This window comes from Schistocerca piceifrons, chromosome 1 (genome assembly GCF_021461385.2).
Source record: "Schistocerca piceifrons isolate TAMUIC-IGC-003096 chromosome 1, iqSchPice1.1, whole genome shotgun sequence".
In the NCBI taxonomy this organism is placed as follows: Eukaryota; Metazoa; Arthropoda; class Insecta; order Orthoptera; family Acrididae; genus Schistocerca; species Schistocerca piceifrons.
The window spans coordinates 236,474,554-236,499,428 of NC_060138.1; the positions used below are offsets into that span (position 1 = coordinate 236,474,554).

The window sequence follows — 24,875 nt, forward strand, 5'->3', positions numbered from 1 at the left end:
GGTAGTTGGAGCTACAATCATGGGACATTCCATTTTGCAACTTGTTAGGGAATTCAGTATTTTAAGATCCACAGTGTTAAGAGTGTGCCGAAAATTCCAATCTTCTGCATTAGCTCTCGCCACGGACAATGCCAATGGACGACGGCCTTTACTTAACGAACGAGAGCAGCAGCGTTTGCGTAGAGTTGTCAGTGCTAACAGACTAGCAACACTATGTGAAATAACCGCAGACATCAATGTGTGACGTGCGACGAACGTATCCGTTAGGACAGTGCAGCGAAATTTCGCGCGCCGCGCGGAGTGGCCGCGCGGTCTAGGGCACCACGTCACGGATTGCGCGGTCTCTCCCGCCGGAGGTTCGAGTCCTCCCTCGGGGATGGGTGTGTGGTTCTTAGCATAAGTTAGTTTAAGTAGAGTGTAAGTCTAGGGAGCGATGACCTTCGCAGTTGTGTCTCTTAGGAATTCGCACACCCTTGAATATTTTGAAATTTCGCTTTCATGAGCTACGGCAGCGGACGACCGACGCGAGTACCCTTGCTAACAGCACGACGTCGCCTGCAGCGCCTCACATGGGTTCGTGTCCATATCGGTTGGACCCTAGACGACTGGATAACCGCGGCCTGGTCACATGAGTAACGATTCCAGTTGGTAAGAACTGGTGGTAGGATTCGAGTGTGGCGCAGACCCAACGAAGCCATGGATTCAGGTTGTAAACAAGGCACTGTGCACGCTTGTTGTTGCTCCATAATGGTCTGTGTTTACATGGAATGGAGTGTGTCGTCTGGTCCAACTGGACCGATAGTTGACTGAAAACAGTTATGTTCGACTACTTGGTGGCCGTTTGCAGCCATTTGCGATGGAATTTTAATGGACGACAATGCGCCATGTCACTGGACCACAACTTTTCGCGATTGGTTTCAAGCACATTCTGGACAATTCGAGCGGTTGGTTTGTCCACCCAGATTGCCCGACATGTGTCCCCTCGAACATTTGAGGTGCATAATTGGGAGGACAGTTCATGCACAGAATCGTGCATCAGCAATCCTTTCACGACAATGGACAGCTATAGAGGCAGCATGGCTCAATATTTCTGCAGGGAGCTTCCCGAATCTTGTTGAGTCCAAGTTACGTCGAGCTGCTGCGCTAACGGAGGGCTGACGCAATATAAGGAGGTATCTGATGACTTTCGTTACCCCACTGTATGTATGTATGCATGTTCCATATCTGCTCCTAACCCACAGGCCACATATCACTTACTCTCTGGAAATCATCGCTGTGGGGCCTAGGGGGGCGGGGGGGGGGGGGGGAGGTACCTATTAAAGAATCGTGGGTGGGAATGAGGAAGTAGTGTAGCTCACGACGCGCGAATTCGCAGCCTTTATTCATCCACTATTTTAGAATGCGAGCATTTAGAGACTAGCAAACTTTACACATATTTTCAATCCTGATGCTTTTTTTCGCGACAACTCCCACAAAGTGATGAAAGGAAAAAAATATATCGCTTACTACATTTTTGCTTTTCATACAATAAAACTGCCGCATCAGTCACGGCGTTTTAATGTATTACTTATTTTACTACTATTTTCTTCACGACACGTTATGTAGACAATATTCCGAAATACCACTGAATGTACCAGAAAAATTATGTCATTGAACAACGTGTAGTTCAGGAGATATGACGTCATAAACATTGAGATGCGTGAAAAACTGCCGCATCCTGCATGGCGTTTAAGTTTACTTCTTCACTACTAACCCTGTTGACAGCAAATTTCGTAGACAATATGAAACATACACCTGCATGAATATCATTGTAGGATACAGTGTTCAGGGCATAGAACGTCATAACGATTGAGCTGCGTGAAATCAGACGACATTCGCTACAGATACAGATGAAATATGAGCATAAACGTGTGTGAAATATGTTACATTCATGTGAAATATATGTGACATGTGTGTGGGTAAAAAGCTCCTGCTGAACCCCTGAACTGATTTCAGGCAAACGTGGCATATGTATTACTGTGTGGAAAGAAATACTTTGGGGATAAGAATCAGCAACCTCCTATTGTGGTGGGGGTGATAACGAGAAGAGAGATGGGGAGAGGAAGAGTTGGGCAGACAGAGAGGGGCAGAACGATACAGACAGAGAGAGAGGGGGAAGAAGGACATGGACACAGATGTGATGGAGGAGGAGATGGACATAGTGAGGTCAGGAGGAAATGAACAGAGAAAGGAAAGACGATGGACAGAGACAGGGGGAGAGGATGGATGAGGTGAGTAGTAGAGAGAGGGAGGAGGAAATCAACAGAGAAAGTGAAGAGGAGATGGACAGAGAGAGAGGGGGAGGAGGAGATTGACATAGAGAGATGGGAGTGGGGGACATGGACAGAGGGGAATGAGCAGATGGACAGAGAGAATGAAGAAGAGCAGATGAGCAGGGAGAGGGGGTATAGCAGATGGACATAGGAAGGGACAAGGGGGTGGCAGACAGTGGGCGGGGGGGGGGGGGGGGGAGCTAGGTGAACAGAGAGAGGAGAAGAAGGAGACAGATGGGGAAGGAGGTGGAGGAGATGGAGGGTGTAGGACAAGAAGGGTAAAAAAATTGGAATAAAAACTGGGCAAAGCCGGGTATTCAGCTAGTAAATAAATAAAGAAAACAATTACATTTACCGACTGTAAACTGCCAGTCCATGCCCCAAACGTCGATCCTTTGCACGTTTTCTCTCCATGTCAGTTTTATGGTCGACAACAAATAAAGACGGGCATTTCATGTATGACACAACCTGGGAAATCGATTGAAATATACAGACTAAGAGTTGTCCAGGATGCTTGGCAAAGAGTGTCAGAGAATCACCTAGAAAGGAAGTAACTGCTGCACAAAAGCAAACAGTAAGAATAAAATGTGGTGTTCACCTGTTGTTGTCAAATATGTACGTCTTTAGGGAGTCGGGCATTTTTAAAAAAAAGAGTTCGCCAGAAAAATACGTACACATTCTAAGGAACGAGAATTATTACTTATGTGTTTCTTTTACGTTTAATAATTGATCGCACATGTTGTACAGCCTTCACTTTAGTACACAGTTACTTTAAATGTTCAAAATGTTCACCGTTGGTGGTTATGCACATAACACAACGGCGAGTGGGCGCCGGAACTACGTCGGCCAATGTTACAGTGGAGATTGCTGCTCGTGTATTTGTAATCTCCCGGCCAAGTTCCTCCAGCGTGCGTGACTTACGTCAGTAGACGTTATCTTTCACAGGTATCCACAAGTAAAAGTCCATAGGTGTTAGATCTGGCGACCATGGAGGGAACTCAATGGGCCCTCTTCGACCAAGCCAATGCCCCGGAAATTTATCATCCAGGAAAGCTCGTACGGCTAGGTGGTAATGTGGGCGCCCCGTCCTTTTGGTATAGGACCTCTTCATCAGCTTCATAAAGCGCATGTTTACCTGGCAAAATTGATGTGCGTAACATTTCCAAGTACACTTCTCCAGTGACAGTAGCATCAAAGAAAAGGGGTCCTACTAAGTCCACACCACACATGAACCCCTGGTAGAGTGACCGCTTTATCCACATAAACATGCGGATTTTACGGTGCCCAGTACACACTGTTATGCCGATTCACGGTTCCAATGAATTTAAATTGTGCCTCGTCACTCTACACTACCTTCGTCACAAGTTGTTCGTCATCAGTTACCATTTGTCGATACCATTCGCAAAATTGCATTCGGCGATCAGGATCGTCATCATTAATCGTGAACAGTAATCGTGGAATGTATACTTTCCACTTTCCAACTTTCAGAATTCTTCGTACACTTGTACTGCTAACCCACACTTCACGTGCACATTGTGTAGCAGACTTCTGTGGAGAATTAACAAACGTTCCCAACAGGACTTGTAGCTGTACGCTGTCTTCCTGATCTTCCTTTGTGAATATCACAAATCGTTCCATGCAATTCAAACTTGTCACTGACGCGTTTAATTGTTAGGTGGGTTGGCGGTTCTGTTACATACTTCCACCTCCACTGTTGGACTTCAGTGGTATTTTCAAATTTGAAAAACCACTCCACAATACATTTTCGTTGCTCGAATGTCACGCGTGCTCCAGCCATCTTGGTTTCTCATTATCGAGATAAGAGTACTAACATCTTTTGATTCAAAGACCATACTACAACACACTCGTAACTCAGATCGAACGACAATATCGATATCTCGATAGAGCCTAACAAAGAGTGTACACATTTTTCTGGCAGACTCTGTATATACATTCGCTAATAAAAATCGTCATAGATAACCCATCACACTCTGAGAAGAACATTTTATCATTACTCTACTATGTTTTCTTTATTATGTGCGCTTCCGAACAACTGCTCAACATGTGCATTATTTTCTATCTATCTATATCTGGATCCCGCTACAGCTACTGTCGGGTCTGGGTGCTGAAGAGTCCTCTCCATTTGGCTCGGTCCTCCCACCACTTTTCTTCCTCCACTTGCTGCCACGTCACACCACTCCTTTCCCCAGATATTCTTACTCCTGTTTTCCACCGTGTTCTTGGGCGCGATCTATGTCTTTTTCCATCCATCCTTAGTTCTTCCATAACTTTCGAGAGGCTCTACTCACGCATCCTCTAAACACGCCCTTAGCATCTTAATCTCTTTTTTTTTAATTTATCCTCTCAAATTTTCTTGTTTAAGGTCCTTTCTAATATCTACATTCCTTACTGTGTCCATTCTTGTTTTTCCCTTAACTGCACTGAGAAATTTCATTTCCCCTACTTGCAGTCTCCTCCAGTCCCTTTCTGCATTGTCCATGTTCCTTCATAGGTGGCAATAGGGAACTAATAACTCTTATACATAGGAGTTTTGCTTTTTCTGAAACGTCCTTATTCCAAATCAGGTGTTTTATTGTTTGGTAGAAATTGCCTCCCTTCTGTAATTTATTTTCAAGGAGTAATATTATTTCTGAGGAACGAGTATTATGTTCAATAACGATTCTGACAGTAAATTTGTTTGAAGATAGCTCTTTTGTTTTTTATAATTATATTTGTATGGATCCTTTGCAAATACGCCTGCTTAGAGGGGAGCGTACGATAGTATCACACTACCGCTCTGCAACGACTTTACCCGCCGTACACTCCTATTACTTATCAAGTGACATTGTAACGTTTGGTCTTGTATGTAATTTGATGCGCGGAGACGAGTGCCATGAATAGATTTTGCCACATGAGAGCTGTACATTTCATCTGTCACGTGAAAACGAGTGCGTTCGAGGCCTCTGAGCAGCCCGGAATTCGCTATGTCACTCGATGTATCCCCCTATACGATAGTGAAAATTTGGGTCGGCTCTAGCGGTGTTCATAGGCAGCATGTTGGTGTAGTGGGTGCTTTTGGAAACCTGTAATCAAGGTGCAAACTCCGAATTACAACTTCAAATATTTAAAGAGACACATTTAGTTTTGCACTAAATACTGATAATAACAATACCGTGAAATATTTTATTTATTTTGTTGTTATTATATTTTATTTAACGAATTATTCAAAGCAGGATTGTGGAATAGTTTGGAACTGTGTGTCGAATGTTTCCATTTGCTCACCGAAAGCTCTGAAGCATGACGTGGCTTGCTTCCGCCGCGTAAGTGGGTCTTTGCATTGTCCAGGAGACCTGGCCTTCGGTTACTTTCCCACCGTTTCTTGATAACGCGTGACTCTGTATATGTGCTTACTGTCAACTGGCTATCCGGAAACATCAGCAGCCTACAGACGTAGTTTTCGTACAATAAGATTTGAGTGTCACTGTTGAAAAAGCTCGTTCACACTACTTGGTAGTACCTGTCGTTGAAAGTTCCTCGACCTAGAAGGTTCTATTACAGTTTACTTCGGCTGAGCGAATTAGCAAAGTAGCAGAAAGAAAGGCACAAAATCTCGTCCTGTCATCCTCATTTAAGATTCCATTGTTTCCAGGGCAGAAGTAAATGGTGTACCGCGAAGGAAAACTTGATAACAGCAAAAAAAACCAGTGCGAATTAAACAAAATAGCGTAGGTCTAGTAAACCGTCAACTTGTCTTCGGATCCGAAGCCGAATCGTCTTCTGATCAGAAGACGAGCTGTATGGAAGGTAGACTGAATCTCCAGGGCTTACTTAAGCTTTCACGTATGCGGTAAAATGAGAAATACTCCAAAACACTGTGACTTGGTTTGCGAGTAACGACATTCCTGAAGCTAGTACGTAAGGAAAAGTGGACGTAGAGTACTGATTGCTTAAAAACTGACATAGTTGCGCGGCCGCTGCCGCCTGAGGTTCGAGTCCTCCTTTGGCTTGGGTGTGTGTGTTGTTCTTATCATACGTTAGTTTAGGTTAGTTTAAGTCTAGGGACCGATGTCCTCAGCAGTTTGGTCACTTAGGAATTCACACACATTTGAACATTTTTTGAACTGACATAGTAATTGTCACCTCCTTATCACTGTTCGGTAATTGTGGCAGATCTCTTTCTTACCTTTCTTCCTCCTAACTTTTTTTCCATTGCCCCGATGTGACTTACTTTTAATTATCATTTGTTCTTTTTAATTATTACTATTAGGCTTTGCTCGCTTGTAATATTAGGAAAAGCGTAGTTTTAAGGGGCAAATTAGTAATAGTTGCATTTTTCCAGAAATGTCTTACAAGTAATAAGAGTAGAAACACACAGCTAGCTTGAAATGTAGAGAAATGTAAGATATACGGATGAGTAGGAAAAACAAACCCTTAATGTTCGGACAGAGTATTAGTAGTGTCCTGCTTGGCACATTCGCGTCGTTTAAGTATCTGAGCGTAACATAACAAAGCGATATGAAATAGAACAAGCAAGTAAGGATCGTGGTAGGGAAGGAGAACGATCGACATCGGTTTAAAGGGAGAATTTTAGATAAGTGTAGCTTATCTGCGAAGGAGATCGTATGTGGGGCGCTAGTGCGACCTATTCTTGAGTACTCGTCGAGTGTTTAGGATCCGCACTAGGTCGGATTAAAGGTAGACATCGAAACAATTGAGAAGCAGGATGCTAGATTTGTTACCAATAGGGTTGAACGACATGCAAGTATTACAGATATGCTTGGGGAACTCAAACGGGATTACGTGGAAGGAAGGCGACGTTCTTTTCTAGGAAAACTATTTTGAAAATTTAGAGAACCGGCATCTGAAGCTGACTGCAGAATGATTTTACCGAATACATTTGGCTTAAGGAGCATGAAGATAAGATACGAGGAATTAGGGCTGACATGGAGGCCTATAGGTTGTCGATTTTCCCTCGCCCTATTTACGGTTAACAGGAAAGGGAATGATTAGTAATCGTACAAGGTACCCTCCGCCATATCCCGTACGGGAGCTTGTGGGGTGTGTATGTAGATGTAGACGAAGATATATACGTATTATGGTCGTCCGCCGGCAGGAAACAAGATCACGACAGTGTAATGGGAAGTTCAGCAAATCACAATACATATATGTAAGAGTTTTGTGCAATCAGCTAGGGCATAGCCACCTATGGTAAACTAACATACACCAACAAGCGCCAAACGTCCGCAAGCCCCTACATATCAGCAACACTGACTGGTAATTACCAGCTGCCATTAGAGCCGACCAACAGGCCACAGCAGGGACACCGACGAGCTCGCCCACTGACGCACAAACAATTCGCCAACAACACCCTACACTGTGCATCCCATATATGACCTATCGGACACAAAAACGATAATAAACCTAACTGTTGCAGGTTGCTGACGCTGAACGAGAGCTCTACACCGGCACCCAGCGGCAGCCTCCGAGCAACACCACCGCACAACGTCAAAGGTATGAACATGCATGATACCCACTACTAACAAAGCCTACCCTTGCACGACCTATCGCAGGTAGCAAGACATCCGCTTCTGCTCTTACCACCCGACCTAACTGTCGCAGAGCTCTTCCCTTGGCACTTTTTTTCCTCTGCCCTTCAAACCGCTACCCTTCGTTCGACTTCGACCCAATCGATCTCCAGATGAGCGCGTATTAATGGTTAACCTTAACCAGACCAAAGCAAACATCGAAGTACCCACATCCTGCGACAGCTCACATTAGTGAATACTAACCCTTATGCAGAGATGGCAGTAGACCTTTTGAGTTGGCCATCATGCCGGTGTGGGCGTGGAGGGGCTCCAACTCTATTTTTATAAAAAAGTGCAATCAGTATCATAATTTTTTTCATAAACCTACGGTCCATATTAGTTACCTAGATGATGAACTACTAGTGGAGATAAAAAAATTAAAAATCCCTATGTTATTTAAGGTGAATGCTGGGATAATTACTTTAAACATAACACTTCCGCTTTCTTCTTCACCTTTCCTGCAGCCAAGCTATTGTTCGTTTGTGATGGACTAGACGAATATAAGAAGTAAACACTGTAATTCCTCAGAATAACAGAGTAGTAGTGACGACATGCCCGTGCAGTTCGACAGAGAGCAACCATCAACACAAGGTAGTGCGCCTTAAGCAGGCCACAAGAAATACCAGGCGCGACATTTACAGACAGCTGCGTTGGACGGCCCACGGAATGAATATGAGTTAAACTTTTCCTTCGCTTTAAAACTCGAACGACGATATGTGCTCAGAAGAGGATCTGAGGATATGACCATATGCTTGGCACGAAGTCAAGCAAGTTGGCCCTACTATTAAGGAATCTGTAACACAACAATTACACAGTAATCATAAAATTCGACTGACACGGACGGATCTCGTACCCACATTTAATGTAGCAACATCCACACACGAAAAAAATTAAAAGCAGTGAGTAAACCTTGGCTTTTACAGGCAGGCATGCGCCCTTTGGAATGCCTGTGTACTATTTACCAACTATTGTCATCTGTACTGCAAAATAGGTAGAGAAGCAAAGCCACATATGTGATACACATTCAATAATATAGACATTCGATGCATTCTATGATAAGGTAGACATTCAATAATAAGAATGAAATTTTGATGCAAGTATTCTGGTGTAAACATCTGCAGGGTGGGAAAAATGAAACTGACCCGGAAAATTTTTCATGTGCCTAAGGGTAGGCAACTCAACTTACATCATTTGCCCCAGTTGTGGATGATGCAAATTAGATTGCCTATCTTAAGGCGCAATAAAAAAAAATTTCGGCCAGTTTTACTTTTCGCACTTCTCCAGCACCACCCTGCAAATTACTGGGAATTGTGTAGCAGAGGGAACTTCACACTATACCAGTTAGGCCTTTTTCTCATTCCGTAGACGTATGAAGCTCAGGAATAATGATTGCTTAAACGCCTCTATTGGCACTGTAATTAGTCTAATCTTGTCTTCACGATTCTTATTGGTGCGATATGTAGAGAGTTGTAGTGCGTTTCTAGATTCCTCACTTAAAGTTGTTTCTAGAAATTTCCTAAGCAGGATTTCACGAGAAAGTTTGCGTCTACTTTCAAGCGTCTGCCAGTTCAGATCCTTCAGCATCTCCACGGCACTCCCTCATGTATCAAACAGACCTGTGATCTGGTTCTTTTTCCCATTAATTTTATAAAAGCTACACGCTGTGCTTTATTACCACACAGACCAAAAATTGCGCCTACATTGATGTTCATAAGAGAAGACAAAACGCCAACTATAAGCCAGCTAGGAGTATAATAAACAAATATTCTTCGACCACCCTCTTTAGACAGGCAATGTATGGATGCCCGTACCACAATACTGTTGTCACATAACTAGCTGTAAACACTCTCAGCCGGCCAGAGTGACCGTGCGGTTCTAGGCGCTACAGCCTGGAACCGAACGACCGCTACGGTCGCAGGTTCGAATCCTGCCTCGGGCATGGATGTGTGTGATGACCTTAGGTTAGTTAGGTTTAATTAGTTCTAAGTTCTAGGCGACTGATGACCTCAGAAGTTAAGTCGCATAGTGCTCAGAGCCATTTGAACCATTTGAACCAAAGACTCTCATTCTTCCGCAAATTTTTTTACAGCACAATGTTTCACCGAAAATTTGGTCTGCGCTAATACTCTTTCGGATGCTGTAGCTATTCTTATTTTCTGTTCTCGATAAGGGAAACTGGAGAGAAATTCCGCCTCAATCAAGACACTGTTTTACAGTTTATTTATTTCCCAAACATGTTTCAGCACTTCTTCAGTGATATTTTCTGTTTATTTTCTTTCTCATCCTGGTAGTTTTATATCTACAATACATTCTAGAGCTTGTTATGGTTTTTTATGTTCTGGTCTTAATTTCCCTGTTTATGACGAGCTAAAGCACTAGCTATAACAGCACGTGAAATGGTAACAGAAAGTTTGTTCTTATTGATAAATTATATCAAATGCATATGTAACAGCAAGAAATGACAATAGCGTAAGAGTTAAGTGCCATAAGCAATGGAATCAAGAACACAACATGAAAAAAATGTATAAAGCTGAAGAATGTATGATAGGCATAAAACTACTTGCATACAGAACTAATACCGTCATGTGAGATAGTAAATAAACGAAAAATCCTACTGAGAATAGTACATAAAGTGCTGAGGCATGGTTGGGTAATAACAAAACTATAAAACGGTGTCTTGTATAGGGCGGAATTGCTCTCCAGTTAGTCTGCTCTCTTGGTTCCGTCACGATCAAGACTGGAACACTGTTCTCGAGCACTGTATCTCGATAACAGAGACGCAGTCGTCCCTAATGACCTCGTCGTCGACGGGATGTTGAGCCCTAATAATAACATCCGCCTCAAGTAAAATTTTCCGAGAGCAACGGACGTCCCTCCTTCACGACGAAGCACAAAACAAGCGACGTGCCGTGACGATTTTAGATAACAGATGTATCTGTTCACGGCGTAAACGACTTCTTAATTATCTATGTCGACTATTCGAATCTTTTTCCCGGTTCGGAATCGTCAAGTGTCATTCGTGTTCCATGGGACTTTCACCACAATCGTGCTGTTACAGAAAACCGCGAATCAACAATACATTTCTAGTGTGTCACTGTAGTACCGCTGCGTACTCGTGGCAAATCATTTTTGCCGGAATCACATTTACTTATTGTTATTACTTCAGTTTATTCCTATGGAACAGCTGCTGGTTTAGTTTGATTCTTAGTTGTGTTTACTAAACCCATATTGAACTTTAAAGTTATGATCAATTTATGAACAGTGCTGTTTGCGCTTCCTCGCCACGAGTGCTAGAATACTGTGCGTCACTGGGTCTCGTAAGCTCACCAGCCTAAGAATTAGTCACCCCTAGGGAAATCATTACACGCATCACTTAGTATCGTGTAATTCCGCCCCTGGACTTGATAACCGCCTGGATTCGGTTAGGAAGTGAATCCATGAAGTTCACTGAATGAGAAAAGTTTAGTTGATAACCTAGCAACCTGACCATCGTCAAGACAGATCTAATGCACAGATGGGTCTAAACAAAAAGACGGGACAGGAAGTGCGTTCATAGATTGCAGGGCCAATCGAGGAGGCAATTTCCTGGAAGTTACGTCCATACTCACTGCAGAAATAAGACGATCATCATGTTATGGGCGAAGCGCAAATCGGAATAAAAGAAAATGGAGAAGTAGATACTCTGGCCAAGGAAGCTGTATACATTGGTTCAGTGAAGAATGATAAAGTGCCAGTCGACGATATTCTTCATTACGTAAGGATTATAACCAGGGAATGATGGAATGAAAATCTCGAGCAGCGTCAAAGGGTGACACTATGCTGCAATGATGCCTAACACCCCGTTACGTCCTTGGTACCAAAACTGCAGACACAATAGAAACTCTACAGTGACAGTGGCACGACTTCGCTCTAGTCACGCGAGATTCCGGCAACATCTTTCCCGACTCAGCATAGTCGCATGTTATTCACGTGAATGTGGCAGTGAGGAATGTGTTAATTACATTTTCTTCGGGTACCAAAGAAGGTTTAAAGAAAGAACGAAACTATTACAGCGTCTGACGACGTCTGGAAATGCCTTGCCTACAAACGCTAAAACCTACTTAGAAACAGAAGACACAAAAGTTTGTAAGCTCCTCTACGATTTTATAATAGAGCTCCAAAAATCAATATAGAAGCAGATTTTTTTTGCATCATCATATATGAAATATGTTAATTTTGCTTAGGTCGTTTATTTTAAGTTCAGTTTAAATGCATGTCAAAGATAATTGTTACGAGGATAATCCCAAAGGTAATGTCTCCTACTTTTTTTATAAGTACAAAACTCTGTTTGTGTGGCAGTTGGTCACACTGTTATGAAGAGTGCTTCAAGCACTGTGTGTAAACATGCGCACGCCGCGCTGAGGCGCTCAGTCTTGCCTTGGTAGCCGTTGTGAATGGAGCTCCCGTTGGATGTTAATGCGAAGTGCAAATTGGGCGCAGTTATTCGATTTTTGAACGCAAAGGGCACTGCGCCGATTAAAATCCATCGCCAATTGACGGAAGTGTATGGTGAGCCGTGCACGGATGTCAAAAACGTTCATAAGTGGTGTAGAGAGTATGCAGCTGGTCGGACCGAAATTCATGATGAACAGCATGGCGGCGGCGAGCTGGTATGACATGGGCATACAAAAACTGCCACAGCGTCTGGAAAAATGCGTCGACAGAAATGGTGATTATGTCGGAAAATAGCTAAATGTTCAAGCTGTAAACCATTGCAGAAATAAACAGGTCTCTGTACTTTTAAAAAAATACGAGACCTTAGTTTTGGGATTACCCTCGTATTTTTTATGGTCTGAGGTTCGTTGCATGGACGATGCCTAAAAGCCATTAATAAGTTTTAAAAATAAGTTCCACAGATCTTCTACGGAGCTCAAGGCAGATGATTTTGATGGCCACTTGAGATACAATAGAGCGGGGGAGTGTTCAGAAAACCAGTAACATACTCTTCCAGCCCGATGAACGTTGCTGTTGTCGTCTTGAAAAATATGAGCGTGAACAGCTTACTCAACAGGCAGATGTTGACTGAACGGCAACAGCTGATCATTAAAATGGTTCATCTTAGTGGTCACTTCAATGAGCGGTTCCAAGTCATGACGAGGAAAACACCCTCAAAGCGCCACAGACCCACCTCCGGCTTGAACCTAACGTTGCACTCACATTCAGAATGGAACACTTCATTTGACCGTCGGCGCATTCAAAGACGTACGACATCTGAGCATAGACCAAAATGTGATTCGTCAGACAACATTACGTTCCGCTAGTCCGCTACTGTCCACTTTCGATAACTTGTAGCCCACTGAAGACGCGCAGCTGTATGTGCCTGTGTGAGCAATGGCTTCTTGAGAGGTGAACGACTCCAAATGTTCATTGCATTCAGTTTCGTCGGAATGTTCTCTCGCTGACAGATTGCGACGGACCTTCATTCACTGCCAGCAGCAAAGCCTGTCGAGTTTGGGAGCGATTTTGATTCTCAGGCCGTGAAACGCGTCTCTCCCTCTCAGTCAGCATCCTTTTCTGTCCGCAATTCTGACGTCGTGTTTAGCGACCACGTGTCTTACACCACTTCTTTTAGAAACACTGAACAGTCCGCCGCTAAACACCAGCAAATCCACCAACCTCACACACCCTATGGCCATGGGCACAGCCAAATACGATTGCCCCTTTCTGCCACTCTGTCACGTTCTTATATTCATCCATGTTTACTTGCAACGTCCGGTTGATACACAAATGTCTCACTGGTCGCTACTTCCTTATGCTCACGCAGAGGTAGTGCTCGCACCATTGAGCACGTGATTCGATCGCCGCGCCATTGGGAAAGCCTTAACGATCCACGTATGCGTGTTCACTTGGGAGAGTAATTTTTTGTTTGGTAAGCTTATAAACGATAGAAATACATGCACTCATAAATACATGCACTCATACTTAGTCAGGGTGACAGCGCTTCACTCTAGAGAAATTCCCATTAACTTCGATGCAACATGCCTTGGAATAAAGAATTACAGATTAAGTGATTGAGTATAGAAAATGATATTAACATCAGACTACGTAGAACTCCTGAAGCATTAAAATCACTATCGTAACGTTCCTCTATATTATATTAATACAGTAATTTGTTAGACTTACGTGGCACGAAGAACTGGAACATGAATATTCAAAGGAGTGTTTGACCCATGAGAGAACGTCAGGGAGATGATTACAAAACTGAAATGGCATGTGCTTCAAGATACACGCAAACTATCCCATGAAATCCTGCTTAAGTGAGGAATCTCCCGTAGACGATATTGATTATATCAATTACAGCGTGCAATGGGTCGTTTAAGCGATGGGACATATCATCTGCCATCCACTTCACAGTGGATATAGATACAGACAAGAGCATTCTTGAGCATTACAAGAAGAACGAAAAGTTATACTAAACAATAAAAATCAAGTTAGAAAAACACACGTAAAAATTTTAAGACTCTAAATAAATTTGTTGTCTTGCCCATCACATACAAGAAAACGTGTGGGGAGAGGGGGGGGGGGGGGGGAGGCAAGAGAACTGGATGAACCAAACCGTCGGAAAGCGGAAAACGGTCTCAAACTTCTGCCTCATAATTTAGGGAGAGATCCAGGCTCTACACATTCGTTTAAACTATTTCCCTACTCACTTCGTGTAAATTTAAAATAGAGAACATAACTGCAGACAAATCCAAGGGAGTCTCTTGTAATAACTGGAGACACAATAAGTTCAAATACAGCGTAGTGAAACAATAGCTCCGAAAGTACCGTACACCGGGCGATCCATCTAAACACTGTAAACAGCCAAGCGTGGCAGGGTCGTGTCCAATTCGTGGAGCGAATGACTCGGTTTATTTAATACCAAAGTGACACTGGGATGCTCACAGAATTTAGGCGGAAATTTGTGCAAATAATACGATATCTTTTTCGTCATATGCTGCTGAACAAGATGAGAGGACAAATAATCTAGAAGCTTGTAAACAAAACTATTGCACTCGAGGAATCACTCACTTACGGATCGTAAGAACAAGAGGCACTTGCGAAGATGAAAAATGAAATGATCGTATGGCATTTAATGGCTAATGGCATTTAATGGCCAGGATATCCCCTCCGAGGTTCGGCCGGTGCGCAGCCCCGAATCCTCCCGCGGTCAGAAAAATAGTACATAATCCTCCCAAGCCCACAAGGGTCTGAAAAACGGTGGTACTGAATCCTCCCGTTTGAAGCAGGTAGTAGTTCTAAGCGTTATGAATACTCCAAGCAGGCAAAAGAAAGCATATGAAGTTACAGTAGAAGATGTAAAAAATTTTCGCGTGTATTGTGAGTATGCTTAAAAGTTTTATCTTTTATCTTATTGAGATAAAGCCCAGCCTTCACAGAGCCAGCGACTAAGTCCCGCTCAAGGTCACGCACAAAGCGTGCGTAAGTGAAGCAATATTTTTTTGTTTAAAACATGGGAGGGGTAGGGGAAGGAGATAAGGAACATGACAGAGATAATCGTATTATTGTCTATAATACAATATAAAATGTGTCAGTTTGGGAGGATTCGGTCCTGTTACCTGCTTACCTACCTGGTGTCGGGACAATTCGGGCCTGCGCCCTTCGGCCGCTGTACTGCAAGTCTTTTTAGTTGACGCCACTTCAGTGATGATGAGAGACACACAACACCCAGTCCCCTGCCGGGACTCGAAACCGGCCCCCCTTGCGTGGTAGGCAGTAACGCTACCGCTGCGCTACGGAGGCGGACAGTTACGGCGATATAAAGACGTTTTTGTAGACGTCCATGAGAGAAGGGCACAAGAAAAGTAGTTTTCATGACTGTCACCCCAAATACAATATATTTTAACATTCAAACCGCCACTCAAAGCATGTTAGCTTTTCTTGCGATTGGCTGGACGTTAATCGCTTCCTGAAAAATCAGCGGCAAGTGAAACACCTCTACAATTCAGGTACGGGAATAACTTAATGACATTTAAATAACAACAGCCACGTCAGTAATATAACTCACAAAGATAATCTGTTCTTCCGCCTTGGACTCAGTAATACCTGAATCACTTACACATTCGAGTACAGAAATTGTACGTTTTCTGTAACATGGTCCATTGTTTCGTTTTTACCTGCATGCAGTTTCACTGTCTGAACAGAAGTAAATCGTTTCTTCTTTCTCCAGATTTTCCCGGTCGGAAATATTTCATAATATTTGACAGGAGTATGCTTCACAGAGGTAACTCATCAGACCTGACTAATCGACCGATATGAAAAAGAAAGCAGAGAAAAGCACAAGGACGTTATGAATACCTACACTACGCAACAGCAACGGTCATGTTACTGATGACAGTGCACTGAAGTGGAATTACCAAATATAGTTCCCTCGGTTCCATCACCAAAGAAGACGAATTCGAATCAAGAACAGCTGCCAGAATGAGTAATTTAGAACTACATGTCCACGGTGTAGCGAACCAGCTTAAATCATTTAATATAGGCAAGTCCTCCTGTCCACACTGTATACCAGTTAGGTTCCTTTCAGAGTATGCTGATGCAATACCTCCGTACTTAGTATTTATACACAACCGCTCGCTCGACCAAAGATCTGTACCTGAAGACTGGAAAGCTGCATAGGTCACTCCAGCACTCAATACACACATCACTGACGTAGATTTGCAGTAGGGTTTTGGGACGTATAATGTGTTCGAACATTACAGATTACCTAGAAGAAAACTATTGACAAATAGTCATCAAGGATTCAGAAAGTATCGTTCTTGTGAAACACAACTAGCTCTCTATTCACACTATGTAATGACAGGGGATCTCAAACTGGTTCCATACGTCTAGGTTCCCAGAAGGCTTTTGACACCGTTCCTTAGAAGCGACTTGTAATCAAACTGCGAGCCTATGGAGTATCTTCTCAGTTATACGACAGAATTCGCGACTTCCTGTTTGGAAGGTCACAATTCGTAGGAATTGACGAAAAGTCGCCGATTAAAACAGATGCCATATTTGGCATTCCCAAAGGAAGGCCCTCAGCTGTTTTTAATGTACATACGCGATTTAGGAGACAGTATGAGCGGCCCTCTTAGACTGTTTGCAGCCGATGTGTTGTTTACTGTTTCGTGAAGTGATCAGAAGATCAAAACTAATTGAAAAATGATTCAGATAAGATATACATATGGTTCGAAAAGTGGTAACTGACTGTATATAATGAAAATTGTGAAATCATCTACATGAGTACTAAAAGCAATCCGCTAAATTTCGGTTGCACGATAAATCACATAAATCTGAAGGTTATAAATTCAACTAAATACTTAGGGATTATGGCTACGAATAACTTAACCTGGAACGATGACATAGATGATGTTGCGGGGAAAGCTAAAAAAAAGACTACGGTTTTTTGGCAAAACACTTAGATAATGCAACAGCTCTATTAAAGAGACCGCTTACACTACGTTTGTCCGTCCTCTTCTGCAGTACGGCTGCGCGGTATGGGATCCCAAGCATATAGGATTGACGGAGAATATCGAAAAAAAATCAAAGGACAGCTCGGTTTGTATTATCGCAAAATAGGGGAGAGACCGTCACGGGTATGATACACGAGTTGGCGTTTTTCGTTACGACACGATCCTTACACGAAATTTCAATCACAAACTTCGTCCTCTGAATGCGAAAATATATTGTTTGCGCCCACCTACATAGGGAGAAATTATCTTTGTAATAAAATAATAGATATCAGAGATCGCATGCAAAGATTTAAGTGTCTCTTCTTTCTGCACGCTGTTCGAATGTGGAAGGGTAAAGAAACAGCTTGGCAGTGGTTCGATGAACGAACTGCCAGGCACGAATTGTGAATTGCAGAGAACACATGTGGATATAGACTTTCTGACCAGTGACCTCCTCTGATCCAGACCGTAGAGTAAGAATGTCTATGGAGTGAATATTCAGATGCGCAGAAGAGAATTTCTGTTGCCAACATAAAGTGCTGCCAAAGTCACGTGACTACCTATTGCCTTAGTTTTACCCTAAGGCCCCTGCGGATTTTGAATGTCATTACACCGCTAGAATAGACAGATCCCATTCAGAAGTATCAGAGAATTTGTACACACGATTCATAGGCATCTTAACATTTTCCAGTCGATATCTGGAGTGAATTTGGCAGAGAGCTTTGAGGAGATAAATGCAACGTCGCTCCACTTTCATAGCCCAGATGTCGCAAATTTTTGCTGCAGAGTAATGGAGTGTAGCCACCGCCAAGTTTTAGATTTTGTACTGGACTTTATCGTAATGCCGAGCCATCGTTTTAAAAAAATACGCTGCGGCAACATTACAAAATGGCTTCTTAGTTATAGCGTCCCGAAAAACTTCGAATATGGAAAGAAAACATGCAGCAAATATCACACTTTTAAATATTTTTAAGGACGAAGTTCTTCTGTTTTTGCTTCCTGCTTTTTGACTTCGTCCATCCTTAGGGAAACAATATATTAATCGCAAAAAATATATTTATCCACATATAGCCTGTTACAGTAGTATAATTTTGTACTAAGGTTACTTTAAAGTAAGTAAAATAACCGTGAGACCTGTATAATCCGAAGGAAATGATTCAGACTGGGACATAGTTCTCTGGCACGTAGTTCTTCATCTACATAATTACTGTACAACTCACAATTAAGTGCCTGGCAGAAGGTTTATCGAATCACATTCAAGCTATTACTTTACCATTCCACTGTCGAACAGCACTTGGGAGAAACGAACCCTTAAACCTGCGAGCTCTGATTTATTTTGTTTTCTTAAGATGATCGTTTCTACCGAAGCAGATGGGGGCCAACAAAGTATTTTCACACGCTGAGGAGAAAGCTGGTGATAGAAATTCCACGAAAAGGTCTTCCCGCAGCGAAGAACGCTTTTGTTTTAATGACCGTCACCCCAATTCGGGTATCATATTCGTGGCACTCTTCCCCTATTTCGTGATAATACAAAACGAGCTCCTCTTCTTTGAGCTTTTTCGATGTCATACTTGATGCGTATCCCACACCACGCAACAGTACTCCAGAGGAGGACGGACAAGCGTAGAGTAGGCAGTCTCTTTAGAAGACCCATTGCATTTTCTAAGTGTTTTGCCAATAAATCGCAGTCTTTGGTTAGGTTTCCCACAACATCATCTATGTGATCGTTCCAATTTAAGTTTTCGTAATTGTAATCCATAAGTATTTAATTGAATTTATAACCCTTAAATTTGTGTGATTTATCGTGTAACCGTAATTCAGCTGATTCCTTTTGGTACTCATGTACATGATTTTACGCTTTTCATTATTCAGTCAACTGCCATTTTTCGTATCATACAGATTTCTTGTTCAAATCATTTTGCAATTGTTTTTGATCCTTTGATGACTTTACGAGACGGTAAATGACACCATGATCTGGGAACAATCTAAGAAGGTTACTCAGGTTCTCTCCTAAATCGTTTATATAGATCAGGAACAACAGGGGCCTAGAACACTTCTTTGGAGAACGCCAGATCTTACTTCTGTTTCACTCGATGATCTTCCGTCAATTACTATGTTTTCTTATCGGAGGGTGAGCATTGTACGAAGTGTGTACCCATCTACATCTACATTTATACTCCGTAAGCGACCCAACGGTGTGTGGCGGAGGGCACTTTACGTGCCACTGTCATTACCTCCCTTTCCTGTTCCACTCGCGTACAGTTCGCGGGAAGGACGACTGCCGGAAAGCCTCCGTGCGCGCTCGAATCTCTCTAATTTTACATTCGTGATCTCCTCGGGAGGTATAAGTAGGGGGAAGCAATATATTCGATACCTCATCCAGAAACGCACCCTCTCGAAACCTGGACAGCAAGCTACATCGCGATGCAGAGCGCCTCTCTTGAAGAGTGTTCCACTTGAGTTTGCTAAACATCTCCGTAACGCTATCACGCTTACCAAATAACCCTGTCACGAAACGCGCCGCTCCTCTTTGGATCTTCTCTATCTCCTCTGTCAACCCGACCTGGTAGGGATCCCACACTGATGAGCAATACTCAAGTATAGGCCGAACGAGTGTTTTGTAAGCCACCTCCTTTGTTGATAGATTACATTTTCTAAGGACTCTCCCAATGAATTTCAACCTGACACCCGCCTTACCAACAATTAATTTTATATGATCATTCCACTTCAAACCGTTCCGTACGCATTCTCCCAGATATTTTACAGAAGTAACTGCTACCAGTGTTTGTTCCGCGTGGCTGGGAGCAGACTCCCACACTACCGAATTTATTTCGCATTTGTCTCTTAAATATATGTCCACGCAGTCCCATAAATTATCCCTACTGTATTGCCACTTTATTACAGTGTGTCTCGATATTTCTAGACACGAGCGCCTCTTACTGGTATGGTAACCTTACTTAAACCTCTGTGATACTATACATCTATGAAAACTTTTTGCTCCTCTGACGAGTTTGGATTTGCATTTGTAGCAGCAAAAATTGTTCACCATTGCTGTTACCAATAAGTAAATGTGTAAAAAAAACAAAAGTGCGTTAGATGAAATCCACGTTACTGTCGCAGTTTGCTGTTGGTGGCATGCACAGTTGAGTATGCTAACCCCCTTAGATATTCCTACTCTGTGATCTAGATTGATTTACTTTCGTTCCTCCCTCCCCTCCCTCCTCCCCACCCTTCAGGGGAGAATTTCACTGACAAAATCATCCACAGCCACAGAGGAGTAACAGATTCGTAACCATGATATGTTTCACAAGCTGCGACATCGTCCCGAAAAAACAGTGACCCGTATATGTAATCAGTTTCCTTTAATTTACGTCAATGGTCACAGACTGTTCGATAACAGATGACCGGTTTCGGTCTTTAATGACCATCATCAGATCCGTTTCATAAAAACAAAGTGCTAATGTACTGCAGCCGTAGCGGCATCGTCAAATGTCAATGCTGGTGCTGATTTTGCATTTAACATTTGACGGTGCCACTATGGCTGCAGTATATTAGGACTTTGTTTTTATGAAACAAATCTGATGATGGTCATTAAAGACCGAAACCGGTAATCTGTTATCGAACAGTCTGTGACCATTGACGTAAATTAAAGGAAACTGATTACGATGATACGTCTCGACGCGTTTCCGCCAGGGAGATTTCTGTTACGGCGCGCCAGCAGTAGGCAGTGCGGAAGAACACGAGAACGTACCTGTCACGACGTCGCGGCGTAGACTGGCGTGGGGCCGTCCACCTCGCTGGCCAGCTGGCGGATGCTGGCTGGCGCAGGCGGCTTATCGAATGGGAGGCGTCCTTCAGTAATTACGGGCCGCACTTGCCGTGGCCGGCTGCGGCGGCGCTGCGCTGCCCTTCGCGTGTCTCTGGTGCACCTTGATCGCCGCTCGGCGGCGGGTGGGAGCCGAAATGACGGTGCAGCGCAGGGCTGGCCCGTGCGTAACCCAGCCCGTAGGTATGTTGTTTCAATGGAGCTGCCGACAGAGCCTGAACTACTGTCATTGGCTCACAAACTGCACTACTACCACGCTGAGCAACAAATTCAATGGATCACTTTTTTTGAAATCCTGTAATTCATATACAACTACATGACTACTCTGCTATTCTCTGCCTTCAAGCTGTCTACCGTTCCACTCTCGAACGGCGCACGGGAAAAACCAGCTCTTAAATTTTTTGTGCGATCTCTGAAGAAAAAATGGTGCAAATGGCTCTGAGCGCTATGGGACTTAACTTCTGAGGTCACAGTCCCCTAGAACTTAGAACTACTTAAACCTAACTAACCTAAGGACATCACACACATCCATGCCCGAGGCAGGATTCGAACAGGCAACCGTAGCGGTCGCGCGGTTCCAGACTGTAGCACCAAGAACCGCTCGGCCACGTCGGCCGGCTCCGAGCTCTTATATTATCGTGATGATCATTTCTCCCTATGTAGGTGGGTACCAACACATTTTTTTCGCAGTCGGAGGAGAAAACTGGTGATTGAAATTTCACGATAAGATCCCGTCGCAACGAAAAACGCCTTTGTTTTGATGATTGCCACTCCAATTCAGGTATCATGCCTGTGACACTATCTCCCCTATTTCGCGATAATACAAAACGAGCTACCCTTCTTTGTACTTTTTCAATGTCATCCGTCAGTCCCACCTGATGCGGATCCCACATCGCACAGCAATTCTCCAGAATAGGGCGGACAAGCGTGGTGTAAACTGTCTCTTTAGTAGACCCGTTGCTCCTTCTGAGTGTCTGCCAATGAATCGCAGTCTTTGATTTTCTCTACCCACAACATTATGCAGTAGTAATAGTAGCTTTATTCATCCGTAGATCTCTTTTTACAAGGCTATAGGACATGTGTTTAGGTATTTACAAGCTTAGACCAATTTAAAATAAGCTAATTTGTATACACATATATTTACAGGCTTCTAGTTGGAGACAGTCATTAGATTTACTCCTGGTATACAATACTTTTTACAAATAACCTATTGATAATGTAATGCCACACTGTTCACTCATATCTCACTATCAATCACTGCACACACTATACACACATTGTTTCATAACACTTCACTCACTACACACACACACACACACACACACACACACACACATACACACACACACACACATACACACACACACACACACACACACACACACACACACACTGGTGATCTCTGAGTCATTTTCTGTACCGCAACTTTCCATTTGCTATCCTGAAAAACTGACTCAGCATCCCTCCATAATTAGTGTGATGTTCAGCTCAGAAAGAGGAGGAGGTGTTAGTATTGTGCTATGGGGGTAAGTATTTCTAGAAAGGAAAATAGAAGGAAAAAAGCATAAAGTGAATGTGTTATGTGGAGTGTTGGATGTTTTATAATAATAATTGTTATTATTTATTTGTATAACATTTTTTACCAAACTCCTACTCTGTTTTATCTAAGTAATCCTTCAATGTATAAAATGTATTGCATTACAGGTACTTTTTAGTTGCCTTTTTAAATAAGAGTATTTTTACAATTTCTTTAATCTCTTCTTGTAATCTACTGTAAAGTTTTATTCCTTGGTAGAAAATGCAGTTTTCAATTTTATGTTTATTTTTTCTTGGTAAATATAAGTTGAGTCTATCTCTTGTTGCATGGTCATGGACAGAGCTGTTTGTACAGTAATTCCCAATGTTATTTTTGATGTGTACAACTGAGTGGTAAATGTATTCACATGAAGGAGTTAAAATCCCCAGAATTTTGAACAGATCTTTACAATGAGCTCGACTGATATTTTTGGTTATTATTCTTATGGCTCTTTTCTGAACTTTGAAAATTTTGTTCATATTTTGTGCATTTGTTCCCCATAAAAGAATGCCATAGATAAATGAGTGTACATATGAATAACGCCCGCCCGGTTGGCCGTGCGGTCTAACGCACTGCTTTCCGGGCGGGAAGGAGCGCCGGTCCCCGGCACGAATCCGCTCGACGGATTTGTGTCGAGCTCCGGTGAACCGGCCAGTCTGTGGATGGTTTTTAGGCGGTTTTCCATCTGCCCCAGCGAATGCGGGCTGGTTCCCCTTATTCCGCCTCAGTCACACTATGTCGGTGATTGCTGCGCAAACATGTTCTCCACCTACGCGTACACCACCATTACTCTGCCACGCAAACATAGGGGTTATACTCGTCTGGTGTGAGACGTTGCCTGGGGGGTCCACCAGGGGCCGAACTGCACAATAACCCTGGGTTCGATGTGGGTGCCGGAGGGGTGAAGTGGACTGCGGTAGTCGTCGTGGGGTTGTGGACCACTGCGGCTGCGGCGGGGACGGAGCCTCTCCGTCGTTTCTAGATCCCCAGTTAACATACAATACAATACAATGCATATGAATAACAGGCCACTAAAAGACACTGCATGTTACACACTGTTGATAGGATTCTAAGGGCATAACATGCTGATGACATTCTGTTTGAAAGTACCTTTGTGTGTTCACACCACTTCAACTGAGAATCAAAATTCATTCCAAGAAATTTTGTATTTGTTAGCCTACAGAGGTGCCATCTACATTTAATTTAACATTGTCATTTGTCTTCTTCAAACTGAAACTCATGGCATTACTTTTCTTTATGCTCAATGTCACTTTTTGCTTATTGACCAATTATAAACATCCTTGAGAGTTTCATTTGCTTTCTCGGCAAGGCGTTCTCTTGTTTTCTCAGTGACTATAATATTGGTGTCATCAGCGAAGAGAATGTTTCCGCCATGAGTAACACTACTGGGAAAGTCATTGATGTATATCAGGAATAGTATTGGTCCTAATATGCTATCTTGTGGAACCCCTATATTAATGTATTTTGGTTCTGATAAGTGTTTTACTAAATGTTTGGATCTATTTGAAGTATGTGTTATCACTACTCTTTGTACCCTATCTGCTAGGTATGATCGAAACCAGTCATTAGCTACCCCTCTTATTCCTAATGCTTCTAATTTATTTAATAGAATCTTGTGGTCAACTGTGTCAGACACCTTAGAAAGATCCAAAAATATGCCTGTGACACACTCATCTTTGTCAAGAGCATCAAGTACAACTTTTGTGAATTCTACTATGGCTGACTCTGTATTTTTGCCACTTCGGAAACCAAACTGTGATTCGCTTAAAAGATTGTATTTATTCAGGTAATTCATTAATCTGTCTTTCATAATTGCTTTTATTATTTTTGAGAATGCTGACAGCAGGGAAATGGGCTGGTAATTTTCTATGTCTTCTGCATGACCTTTCTTAAGCAAAGGTACAACTGTTGTCTGTTTTAACTGCTCCAGAAATGTTGCTGATGTGAAGGACTCATTTATTATATTTGTTAAGAGGCCTTTTATAATCCCTATGCGTTGCTTCAGTACACACATTGGTTCTTCATCTAAGCGTACTGACTTTTTATTTTTTTTGTTTTTGAATTGTTTTACTAACTTCATTC

The 24,875-nt window shown here is 42.7% G+C and overlaps 1 protein-coding gene across 1 annotated transcript in view; it reads right to left on the reverse strand.

Moving 5' to 3' along the window:
- LOC124794634 (fatty-acid amide hydrolase 2-A-like) overlaps positions 1-21,250 on the reverse strand; it is a 163,494-nt gene extending 142,244 nt beyond the window's left edge. Inside the window, exon 1 of the mRNA XM_047258153.1 lies at positions 21,122-21,250. The gene's annotated coding sequence lies outside the window, so the exon portion shown is untranslated. The remainder of the gene's footprint in view (positions 1-21,121) is intronic.
- Positions 21,251-24,875: the final 3,625 nt, after the last annotated feature.